Source organism: Dreissena polymorpha, chromosome 8 (assembly GCF_020536995.1).
Source record: "Dreissena polymorpha isolate Duluth1 chromosome 8, UMN_Dpol_1.0, whole genome shotgun sequence".
NCBI classification, from domain to species: domain Eukaryota; kingdom Metazoa; phylum Mollusca; class Bivalvia; order Myida; family Dreissenidae; genus Dreissena; species Dreissena polymorpha.
This window is the reverse complement of record NC_068362.1, coordinates 79314413-79327930: the sequence shown is the minus strand read 5'-3', so window position 1 is coordinate 79327930 and position 13518 is coordinate 79314413. Positions and strand designations below refer to the sequence as shown.

Sequence of the window (13518 nt, the reverse complement as noted above, 5' to 3'; positions counted from 1 at the left end):
AGAAAACACAAAGTCTCAAAAAATAACAGGATATAAAATAATCGATGTCATTTCATTAATCAATAAAATTATGGTTCAATAAATATATGTCTACAAGGGCTTATTCTTGATTTACTGTCAACAAAACTAGCTCGGACGATTACAGTTTAGTCGCTTCGACAAAAGTAGTCTACGCTTGTTGTTTCGTCAAAAGTAGTATATATTTCTCCAAACAATGGTTCCCTGCTCATGTTGTTGTTTACATTGGTGCCAGCACACTTTAGCGCCAAAGCTGATACGTTAAAGGTTCCCCATTGTTTACTTGGTATTACCAAACTTTACCGTTAAAAATTGTGAAGTTGATTGTAATTACAGCAGGTAACACGTTTTAATACTTTAAACGCGGTTTATTCTAATTAAATCCATGTTTGAAATACATGTTCGCGATAAATTGAAGGTCAGTTATTATCGAGTAGACTTGCACTTGCAGTATGAATTAGGTTAATGGGAGACACGTGGGTGTTGTGTCATTGAACTTCGCTCTTAATAACGTTTGTATGTAATCAAACAATGACAGTTATATATCACATAAGTTCTATTAGTGATATTAAAATGATAAATAGGTTTTAATGTACCGACATTAACGTATTTGATAGTCATGTAGGGCAATAAAAAATAAACGTCAGTAGACTAGATCTACATTATTGAGTACAAAATACATTTAAATGCTTTTTAATAAAATAAGGTAGTTTTGCAGGACAATTAAATTGTTTCCTGATAAATTGCAATGTTTTAACATCTTTGAGTATTATCGATCTAATATCATTCAATTTTGTGCTTTTGCAATATCATTCTTCCGCCTCAAGGATTCAAAGCTCAGGGCTCTCACTAGGTTAAAATTTTCTATCTCCACCCATTTTCACCATTTTAATTTTTTTTGCAGCGCCACTTTAAACTAATATAAGCCATGTTTTAGCAATTCTTAAATCCTTTTATTCAATGTGTATACAATTCGTTTTCATAGTGTGTGCATATTTACCAACAAATACAATGCAAACATAGGGAAATTTATGTCACTATATTTATTAATATTTATATTCACCTTTAAGACAAAGTACATGGTATGTTATCGTTATGGCATCATAAAAACATCACCACATATATTGGCAACAAAGAGTTGAAAAACATAACAAGTACACAGTCTATGAAACACTTCCCGGAAGTTCTGGAAACATATTTCAGGGCTCATACCACTGAGACTTGGATGTATGTTCTAAAATTAACATGACTTTGTATAAAATACAATTTTAAATATGTTTCCATAGTTAATGATGGATCAGAAGCAGCCACAGTCTTCCGACAATGATGACAGTTAATTGTATCTGCCCTACGTAACTTGTGATTTATTAAGTACAAAAAGATACTGAATTCTGTGTTGTTATATGTACTTACATTCTACGTAACATAGGACAGAATACTGTACGATCTGTATCACTATTATGTATGTACCGTATAAAAATAAAAGATACTATTTATTTCAGAACTTGCAGATTTTAATTGTCACTTTAGAAAAAAACAACACTGCTCAATAAATCCAGAAAAGTATAATAACATCGCTTTACTATATAAATAATAACTGTCTGCGCTAACAACAGACTTCTACCGGTTGACTACCACAATCAACTCGTTGATTATTATGAACGCAATCTGTGTTTTCCGCCGTTTATTCTTCATATTTAAACCACATGGTTTACATCGAGGCTGCGTTATCGCTAAATATCTACACAGCGAGTTCAAATTCTTGAGGATCAATTTCGAAAACCTTTTGGTCGCATTTGCTTTGTTTACCATCCCGGACAGCCAATTAATCGTCCAACGAACTTATAACAAAACGCCGTAACTGATTGGATAATTGATACATTTCAACCAATCAAAATACACATACTACATTCCCAATGTAGTAATGTGACTTCCGTTCTACTTTTCAAAACGGTGTTGGCATGTGTTTTGCTTATATCCACGAATTGTACTCGGTATCATGTACAACTTTGACGATGTTGAAAATCGTAGTTTTTAAAAAATGCGTCCCAAGAACGCACATGTTTGAGAATGATGCGTCCCCAGAAAAAACCGTGCGTCTGGCACGCAGGACGCACGGCAAAATGAATCACTGTTCAATCGCTAAATAATTATATCGAGTATGACAAAGTGTTGATACGGAACACACTGATATGAAACATCAGAACAACAAAAACTTATTAGCTTTGTTAAATGATTCCAATATGACGACACTTCTAATTTTAGCACGTGGGCAAAACATGCACGCTTTTCATGCGTGGCGAATACTGCGTTATGATTGGAGAACACTCATTTCTGCCAGGTAGACTCCACCAATGGGGAGGAGCTATGGATAGACTTGCTTAATTTTTGGAATATTTTGTCCCAATTTACATGTTTGAGACGCGCACACGCGGGCACTTGTTTCCGGTCGAGTCGCTTAATCCGTTTGTTGTGCGAGAAAATAATAGAAAATGTGTTTTCGCCAATAGTTTTCGTTAATTTACAGATTTTATCGCCAGTCTTCTTAAACATTCACATTTGGCAACAATTGCGAATGGCAGCGGGAGCCCTGAAAGCTGTTGATCACATGAGTATGACATTAAAGAATACACTTCAGTTCTGTTATATTGTGCTTAAGGGGTATATCCGGACATCAGTATTCCCTCTTAACATGCCTACAAAATGTATATCACCTGACATGATGTGTAAGCACAGTTCTTATGTTAGAAACTACCATGATTTCATGCAACATTTTCTTAAAATCTGGAGATAAATATTTTTTTTATAATAAATCAAATAAATGAATGTGTTGCTTTTACTCTTGTGCAGACGTATGCAATTTTGGCAAATTATGTAAAACTTTAATGAAGAGAACCAAAAAACATTTATGGAATATGTATAAAGTTGGATTATTTAGTTGAAGTAAAAATAAATAAGGCAATGTTACCTGTTTCTTCCCAGGGCTTAACACTAAGGCACGTCTGAACGACATTCACTGCCTGTACCTAGGTCCCGGCTAGCCAATGTCCCAGGAACATGCCCGACCGGTGGTGTGTATTTTGGGCGGGATTATGTGTTCTATATCAATAAACTGCGTTTTAAATAATCTTTTCAAAGATGCAAAAATCTTAATACAGTATGATCAGATGACAGTTAAATCCCAGAGTGAAGTCAAAGACTACAAACGGATCGTTATTCGAAATAGATTTGGAACCCCCTGAATGCAATCAAAAAGAGGCCAACAATTCAGAAAATCCCCAGCGGTTTTCCTGGTAAAACACGTCAGTACCTATTTTTAAACGGAATTCCGCTAGATACGGTTTTTGATTGGTTTCCTCGAAGTGACGTGTTTTCTTGATAAAAATACGTTTTTAACAAAAAGCCGGGATCGCCTAGGATTTTCCGGGATCGATGAAGGTATAAAACTCGACATTAAAACAAAGTTGCTATAAAATTATTAGTTATTTATCAATTTTAAATAATTTTAATTTGTTTCACCGATAAGAAGTGTTTTGACAATCTTTTTTTCGCAATTCAATTAGCAAAACTAATATTAATGGTCGATCCAGGCTTTTAGTAGAGAGTTAACCCTGTACAATTGTTACGACTACCCAGCGCTTCCAATAGCTTTTAAAAGTTGGAAGTCCTGACTTCCAAGCCTTAAATTTTAGACGTCCCATACATAAATTTTGAATATCCACTATTATTTCAGAATTTTAATATACGTACATGTTCCAACTCTATCCATCACTAATAATCCAGTATAATTACGATTTCTATTTTCAAAACCAGTACGGCAAATATTGACATCCGCAAACTTTCGCCATTTTAGGCAAGTGCGTATACAAAATGAATTGTGGGATGGGTAAATTCTCATTGAACATGCGTAAATCACGTGACGCGATTTGATAGCATAGAGCGCTGTTCATATTTAGTAATAACGAAAAATCAACAACTACATTTAAAATGTCACATGTACCTCCTTTAAAAAAAGTTTGCATAAGTGAAAGGGAATTTCGGAGTATAAAAACACGTCTTTCTTTAAATTTTACCGAGTACACTTCATTCCGAATCGTGATATAACTTGTCAGGTCATTCATGCATGTAGACCAATATGTATGCATAGTTTGGCAATCTCAAAACGCGTTATTTAACTACTTACCGTAGGTTTCCACGTATAGCGCGCAGTGTTTTACCTCCAAAATTCAAATTAAAAAGCTGGTGCGCGCTATACATTGATGCAACGCTATCCTGGCTGCTAAATTGGTAAAAAATAATTTGTGTAATCGTAAATAATCAAAATGGCCGCCATGTTTTTTTCCAGAAAACTACCACCCTATAATCGTACAGACTGAGGGGCCATTGTCGAAACAACAAGAAGTCGCTACTGGTAGATATGAATGCGGTAGAAATAGTTTAGGTCAAAAATAAATTTGTTTGAATAAACTTGCGGACATTTCTTTGTGTTTTTACACTTCTTTATTGATGAATTCTGATGGGGATTGTTGTCGACATTCCTGAGAGCAGGTAAGGGTATACTAGGTGCGAACGAGGTCTTTTTTGCGGGTAACGGTAGGTGTGAAAGAGGGTCATTTTGCACTTTGTAATTGGCAAATGTTATTGAGTAATATGTGCCACGACTAATTGACATTTGATACATTAATTGACAATTGAGAACGTGAAGATATGCAATTGCATTTTGGGTGTATAAATATTGAACGTTCAACAGTGGTGTACCTCAACAACTGTATCCCTGTCTCCCATGCGACATTCAAATTTACCGGTAATGCCCATGCTTTCCCCGAGGAAAAATCACACGATGTACACTTATTCTTATTTTCTCACGTTTTTCACGAAAAAAGTTAGTGTTAAAGGGGCCTTTTCACTGTTAATCTTTTGCTAGAAAATTACAAAATAGTCAGAAAAGTATCGTGCTATGCAACCCATGCTCCTAATCATAATGACGCTTCCTATTTTGAATGCTTAATTAAGCGTTCCAATGCCCCGGATTATTGGATTGTGCAATAGTAAAATGGCGGCCATTTTCGGTCTGATTTGGTGGTTTTATTGTCTTTAAATATTTTTTTCTCCATTTTTGCGTTAAAAAAACAGCCTGCGCGCTATACACAGGAGCGCGCTATTCATGGAAACCTACGGTATTGCATTATGTGTTATGGTCATTGATATAACAAAATACATTATTCAATTGTAGTATTTTCAGATGCGTATAATTAAAAGTGTTATTCAAAATCATTTCCACATTTAATTATTCACGGAAAGTTAGGAAAATTTTAGCAACAAATAAACATTTCTCGTGTATTTCCTGTACAGATGGAAATCATGTACAACATCACGTCACTCTTCCTCTTCCTTCTTAAATATTTAATTGCTGAATAAAAACTTTGTTGCGCAGAGGTCACTAATATTATTGTATTCAGCTTCACATGGTGTCGGCGTGTATTTCGCTGCCTGAGCGCTGATTGGCTGATGCGCTTACCAAGAAGAATTTGATTGACAGCTGGAAAAATCAATATTTGCCACTCGCTGAGAAATTCATTGATAACAGTAGCTCTTAGGCAGACTTAACGGTCTGAATAACCAGATTGACTGTTGACATGTGCATGTGTTGTGTATAAGAAAATAGTGAATATGCGGATCATCGGACGTCCAAGGGACTTCCACCATTTGTATAATGGACGTACGACTGCGGTTTTCGGGCGTAATTTACGCCCGGACGTCCACTATCAGAAGCACTGACTACCGTAACACGTTATTTTGCAACACCTAAGATTCACTTACCATTTGTTGTCAGACGGCAACCGCGGCAATCTATGTAAAAAAGTTTTAACGTTTCATGTCGTTTAAGTTTGGCTTTACAGGTGGGGATAGGGGTTCCTCGGATAAGAAAAGAAAAGGGAAGGAGGAAAGTAAGAGAAAGTATGAGGAAAAAAAACAAGGAAATTTCTCCCGAAATGGCGTGAAAATTACAACTAGATGTCTTAAGTAGATGAATATTGAATTCATTAGCATTAGTAAGGCAAGCTAATAAGAATGATTGAATCATAATTGCGCATGTCCACACACAAGAAAGTACAAGTTGAATGATAAATATAAAGGTTTTGATAATACTTGGGTCAGGGCACATGAAAGATTGGTCAGGGCTAGTAGGTTCTGCATTTACTAGCCCGAATGGGCTAGTTGAAAAAAAAGTTAGTGTTAAAGGGGCCTTTTCACAGATTTTGGCATATTTTGAAGTTTGTCATTGAATGCTTTATATTGATAAATGTAAACATTGGATCTTAAAAGCTCAAGTAAAAAATCAAGAATAACATTTAAAAAAGGAAAAAAAGTAGCCGGTACCAGGGCTCGAACCAGTGACCCCCCGGAGTCCTGGAGTTAGTCTGAAGTAAAAACGCATTAGCCCTCTCGGCTATTCCGCCGAGTATACACAGTTTAAGTATTTTATACCTTATATAAGCAATCTTCGTAGTTTCGTAAATTTAAACGACAACAACAGAACTCTCCAAATTATTCAATCGTTTCGCGTTGCAACGCTTTATAATTTTTAGGTTTTCAAATCGTCAAAAGATACATATAATGGCTATATTAGACTATGGTAAATGTTCAGTAATACTGTTTCCTCACAAATATTGTAACTAAAACGAAAATTTGCGAATCTGAAACAACTTTTTTCAATTTTGTCAATTTACTAAACCGTGAAAAGATCCCTTTAAGCCCTGCTTCCTCATGTTTGTTGTTAGCTCACCTGAGCACAATATGCCTATAACTATATTACCTTACCTAGTCCTTGTTGTGCCCGGAGGCACATAGGGCAAGGACTAGCGCTTTCCACTCTTCTCTATCTTTTGCTTTCTTTTCTAGTTTTCCCCAGGTCAAATTATGTTCTTTCATTTCTGATTCGATAGTTCTTCTCCATGTCATTTTTGGTCGTCCTCGTCTCCTTTTGCCTTGGGGTGTCCATCTGAGAGCAGTTCTTGTAATGTTCTCTTGGGGTTTACGTAGAACGTGTCCGATCCAGACCCATCGTTTTCTTTTCAGTATCGTCCTCATATCGGTTGAGTTTGTTTGTTTGTGCAGTTCTATATTGGATATTTTTGCCGGCCAGAAGATTCTTGAAATTTTTCGGAGACAGCTGTTGTGAAAACTGGAGAGCCTGTTGATGTCTTTCTCAGTCATCCTCCAGCATTCTGCTCCGTACAGTAGAACTGACATTACACAGCTGTTATATATTTTCAGTTTAGTGTTTTTGCTGATGTTTCTAGTCTTCCAAATATTGTTTAGTTTGAAGAATGCATTTCTTGCTATTCCTAGTCTGATTTTAATATCTTTCTCGGCACCCCCATCTGATGTTAAAGTGCTACCAAGGTTAGTGAAAGTTGATGTACAGTTAATGTTATATCCGTTTAGGTGGATTTTTGGTGGTTCGTTTGTGTTAAGATGCATGATTTCTGTTTTCTTGATGTTTATCTTGAGGCCTATCTTGCTTGCATTCTCTTGCAGTTTGGTAGTTTTGTCTTGCATGTGTGTTTCTAAATGTGAGAGTAAGGCTAGGTCGTCTGCATAATCAAGGTCTTCAAGATTGGTGAGGAGGGTCCATCTAATTCCAGTATTGTTTCCATTAAGGGTAGATCTCATAACCCAATCTATTGCGATGATAAATAAAAGGGACGACATCACACAGCCTTGTCTAACCCCAGATTTTACTATGAAGCTGGTGGCTGATGATCTGCCAACAGAGCATTTGAAGTTGGAATAGAAGGCTTTAATAAGGCTCACTAGTTTTGATGGTATTCCATAATGTTTCAAAATTTTCCATAAGCTTTCTCTATGTATGCTGTCGAATGCCTTTTCAAAATCAATGAAGTTGATGATTAGTTTCCGTTGCCATTCAGTAGATTGTTCTATGATGTTTCTTAATACAAATATTTGATCGCTGCAGCTTTTTCCTTTCCTGAATCCTGCCTGCTGTTCCCTTAGTTTGTTGTCAACTGCTGTTTTAATCCTATCGATTATTATTTTGCAGAAAATCTTGCTGGGTATGGATAACAATGTAATACCCCTCCAATTGTCACATTTTGTGAGATCTCCTTTCTTAGGCAACTTGATGATGTTGCCTTCATTCCATGTGGCTGGTATAGTGTTGTTCTGCCATATCTTACAGAATATTGGATGGAGTATGTCTGTAGCCAGAGTAGGGTCTGTTTTAAATAATTCAGCTGGTAACTGGTCTTTTCCAGGGGATTTATTATTTTTGAGCGCATTGATAGCTTTATATATTTCCTCTTTTCGTGGTGTTTCTATGTTGATGTATAAAACTTCTACATCTTCCGCAATATCTGCAGAACCTCTTCAAAATGCTCATTCCATCTTTTATCTTGCTCATTTTCAGATGTTATTAGTGTTCCTTGCTTGTCTCTTATTGGCATGTTTTTGTTTTGCATTTTTCCACATAATTTCTTTGTGATTTGGTAAATTTCACCTACTCTTTGTTCTGAAGCAGCTTTCTCAGCTTCCTTTGCCATCTCTTCTACAAAGGTTTGTCTATCTCTTTTAGTAGCTTTCTTTACTTCTTTATTGCTGTTAGAATATTGTTCTCTCAGTCTATCTTTCAGTCTCTCAGAATGTGTGGTACAAATTTTCTTCTTTATATCTTTTCTCTTATCTATCTTTTTCCATGTCTGAGGTGTAATCCATTCTTTGTGTATTTGTCTTTTGAATCCCAGTGTTTTTTCGCTTGTTTTCATGAATGCTGATTCTATCTTTAGCCAATGTTGGTCTATGTTTTCCTCCTCGATGTTTATATCTTGTAATATTTGAAATCTGTTTCTTAGTTCTAATATAAATTCTTGTTTTGTTTTTGTTTCTCTCAGTTTACCAGTGTCGAATTTCATTGGTTTAAACTTTTGTGTTGTTTTCATCAGTTTAAGTCTGATACTAGCTGTGACAAGGTGATGGTCGCTTCCTACATCAGCACCACGTCTCACTCTCACATCTTGAAGAGATCTTTTCCATTTACCATTTATAGCGATGTGATCAATTTGATTTTTATCTCTTCCTCCTGGTGATATCCATGTTATTTTATGTATTTCCTTGTGAGGGAATAGTGTCCCCCTATAACTATATACTATAATTATATGCAACTATTATTGCTTCTCTGTGCCTTTCTCATATGTAATAACAATGTACACATTCTTTTTTGTCTTTTCACACTGAGCGATGTTGTTTGTTTTCCTTATTATGTACTTTGTGATATATAAAACAGTGCTCCAGCTAGGCCTAAATCGAAGGGCGCCCTGCCCTCCCGAACCTCCGCCCTGCTCCCCTAAACCTCCGCCCTGCCCCCCCCCCCCCCCCTAAAAAAATAATAATTCATAAATCCCTTATTACATTGTAATTAGTTTAATCCTCATTGTAGACATTATATTTGAATGGTTTAATAATAATGGGAATAATACAATTATTTATAACATATAAATTAACATGCAATAGGAAGCATTCCAGAAACACCCGTGCGTTGAACGTGCCCTTTTCACAAAATACTGCGCCTCGAAAGTGCCCTTTTGACAAAATACTGCGCGTCGAAAGTGCCGTTTTGACAAAAAAGCCCCCCTGCCCTTTTCAAATCCTAGCTGGAGCACTGTAAAATATGTACCTACTTTTGCTTCTCTATGTTTTTTTCATCCGTTAATTATAACAGTGTACACATTCTTGGTTGATCTTTCAAACTGAAAGATGTTTTTTTTTCTCTTTATGTACTTTGTACATGTTTTTCTTTCTTTCCATACACAACTTCATATACTAGTAATTGTAAAGTTTTCAAGAGACTTCACTAACTTATATGTTTTTGTCTTTTGTTGTTGACAACTACTTTACATAACATAAGATATGAGTTGGTATTGCATTATATGCATGTTCTTTTTGTTGTGTCGTATTGCAAATCATTATTGTTACAATTTATATTGTATATGTACTTGTTTGCAATTGGAAATTAAATGTGTTGGGGGAAAAAAAAACAATATGCCTGTCCTCCATGGTCAACATTTAACATGTTAGGCCTAAATTAAAATTGAGTTTGTTTGCCCTTTACCGACCGACCCACTTTTTACCCCCCGACCCAAAAATTTTTATTGCGATTTCTGGAAACTTATTTTTTTTATTTTCGTTTTTTTCGACGATGATAAAAGAGCCGAAAGCAATATTTATTCATGCGCGTATTTATATCCCTGTCTATTATTATCGCCCTTGACCGACCTAGGTCGCTCCGATGGTTGGAATTTCATACGCCCCAGAATAGACAGTAATGCAAGCGTCTATAACCAGCATCGCGATCGGCGGTGTTCCGTGAAAATGGCCGAACGACATCATACTTAACCATTGGTTCGCGAAAGTAGTCGGACATATACGAGTTTACGTTCGTTGTACACATGTTGTTAACGTGATCCAAGATGGCCGACACTTAAAAGAAATAACGATGCTCAGCGAGAACAAATAACTATCGAATTTACGACGGACATCATATAATTAGTATCGATTAATGAAAAGAGCGTGTCATTCTACGATTGAGCATAGGTTTTAGATACAAATAAAACTCTCTTTTTTTTGCAAATGTATGAACTGAATGTCACAGAACTAGTCCAAATAATTAGACGTAAGCTACCCCGATGTAAATCGACCTCATATTTATAGGAGTATCACAGAACAAGTGATGAAGTGTTTGAAAATTGGAATGCAGTCTACTCGCAAAGAAAAATACATCTAACATTTACAGGATTTTTTTTTGTCGAAAATGCAAAATAAAAGACAAACATGATTTGATTTATATGCAAGTGGATCTGTGTTTAATCAGATTCATGTGCATATTCTGCTTTATTATGTTTGCCACACTGAACAGTTTACTGTAATGGCATGTTAGTGAAATGGATATGTAAAGGTAAACTTATTTAATTTATTAATGTCTCTTAGCTAAATACATCGACAACACTCAAGTATATATGTTTAAAGCGTTAGTATATCCACTGTCCTACAGTGGGACTAACCACCCTCTCCCCCGTTGCGCCTACACCGAAAGGTCTTGCAACGTACCTATCCAGATCCAGAATTTATTTCCCCAAATCAAGTTTTCATGCTTATGTTAGTTGCAATAATACAACTCCCAGCTATTGACCCTTTGAGCTGTACGTATGTACTCATAAAAGCTCAGAGCATTCAAGAAGAAATAATGCTTTATAATAATGTTCAGTTTGCACTTTTATGAATTTACTTTTCCATGCTGAGACTATGCACTAACCGGTCAAACACTTAAAATTGAGGCCTGTAAAAACTTCAACAGGCCTGTGAATTGTTTCTCCTGGTAGGCAAGTCTGGCCTGTAAAATGTGATGGTCTTTCGCCACGTCTGAATTTTTCCATTAAAGGCTTTGGGCTGTCTTTCTACACTCCTTAAATGCTTGTTGCATGCTAATTAAGCCCAATTTAAGGGAAAGGTTTAAGTTAAAAATAAAAGCTGTCTGGCTGTTAAATAATTACAAATGCATTTGAGCAATTAAAATCATATAATGAACAAATATTTGATGTAATAACACACAAGCATGCATTTGATATTAATATATGCAAGAAACAGCAAACAAGATAATGTTAAGCTACATAGGGCTTCGTACACTGCAACAGTGCTTTAATAAAAGTGTTTTAAATATTCATAGACTATTAGTGTATTAAAAATATAATTTCTCAAATAAAATAAAATAATTTTCCTACCTACCTACCCACCTGTAAAATTTAGGGTCGGTAAAGGGCAAACCAACAATATTTTAATTGTGGCCTTACCACTATAGAGGCCACATGTATTGTCCAATTTTTATGAAAATTGGTCAGAACTTAATTTTGTCCTAATGATATCTTGGCTGAATTGAAAATTGGTTCCGGTCCATTGAAAAACATGTCCACCAGGGGGATGCGCCAGTTTTTCGTATATGACTAAAAATAGTGAAACCTTATTTTTAGCCAAATTTTCATGAAACTTCATAACATTTGCTCTACACATATCTCCACTAGGTGCGAACATTGTTCTGGTCCGTTTAAACATGACCGCAAACTGTGTGCAGTAGCTATAGTAAAACCTTGTTAACACTATAGAAGTCACATTTTAAGTCCAATCTTCATGAAACTTGGTAAGATGTTTTTATGTCCCCCACTATAGTAGTGGGGGACATATTGTTTTTGCCCTGTCTGTCTGTTGGTCTGTTGGTCTGTCTGTCTGTTTGCGCCAACTTTAACATTTTGCAATAACTTTTGCTATATTGAAGATAGCAACTTCATATTTGGCATGCATGTGTATCTCATGAAGCTGCACATTTTGAGTGGTGAAAGGTCAAGGTCAAAGTCATCCTTTAAGGTCAGAGGTCAAATATATGTGGCCAAAATCGCTCATTTTATGAATTCTTTTGCAATATTGAAGATAGCAACTTGATATTTGGCATGCATGTGTATCTCATGGAGCTGCACATTTTGAGTGGTGAAAGGTCAAGGTCAAGGTCATCCTTCAAGGTCAGGGGTCAATTATATGTGACCGAAATCGCTCATTTTATTAATACTTTTGCAATATTGAAGATAGCAACTTGATATTTGGCATGCATGTGCATCTCATGGAGCTGCTCATTTTGAGTGGTGAAAGGTCAAGGTCAAGGTCATCCTTCAAGGTCAGAGGTCAAATATATGTGGCCCAAATCGCTTATTTTATGAATACTTTTGCAATATTGAAGATAGCAACTTGATATTTGGCATGCATGTGTATCTCATGGAGCTGCACATTTTGAGTGGTGAAAGGTCAAGGTCAAAGTCATCCTTCACAAGGTCAAGGTCATCCTACAATGTCAAACATCATATAGGGGGACATTGTGTTTCACAAACACATCTTGTTCTAAGGATATAATAATTATTTGCTGAGTTCCAACATCGTTGCGGTGCGTTGAAAAACATGGCCTCAAAGGATGGGACAGTCTTCCTTTTATGGCTATAGTAGCTTTAGTAAAACCTTGTCAAGGCTTTTTTCTTGATTTTGGGAAAGGGGCCTTCCAATTTGGGGTAAAAAAATATGGACAAAACTAAGACAGGAGATTTTTTTCCAAAGTAAGCTTGAAATTTGGGAAAATTTTAAAATGATTCTCTTGGGGGGAAATGACCTGGGGCGAGGCAGTTTTCCTTATATGGCTATAGAATCTAAAGAAAAACCTTGTTAACACTGTAGAAGTCACATTTTACTCCAATCTTCATGAAACTTTGTAGGAACATGACTGTGTTTGCATGATGTCTGGGCTGAGTTTGAAAATGTTTCCGGTCTGTTAAGAACATTAATGCCATGAGGTTGTGGCAGGGATTTTTAAACTTCTTTTGTGAAGTGTCCTTTGGCGCTTTACTAAATCTGTAAATGTGAAAAAATTCATCATGAACTTAAAAAATAAAA

General features: G+C 35.9%; 1 protein-coding gene across 2 annotated transcripts in view; it reads left to right on the top strand.

The window, feature by feature from the left end:
- The first annotated feature begins 216 nt into the window (after nucleotides 1-216).
- Nucleotides 217-13518, top strand: part of LOC127841235 (equilibrative nucleoside transporter 1-like) — a 63207-nt gene continuing 49905 nt past the window's right edge. The window contains exon 1 of one of the 2 annotated variants that reach the window (XM_052369892.1): nucleotides 217-357. The gene's annotated coding sequence lies outside the window, so the exon portion shown is untranslated. Of the gene's footprint in view, nucleotides 358-512; nucleotides 535-13518 lie in introns of those variants that run through there. The other variant, XM_052369893.1, reaches the window with a different exon arrangement.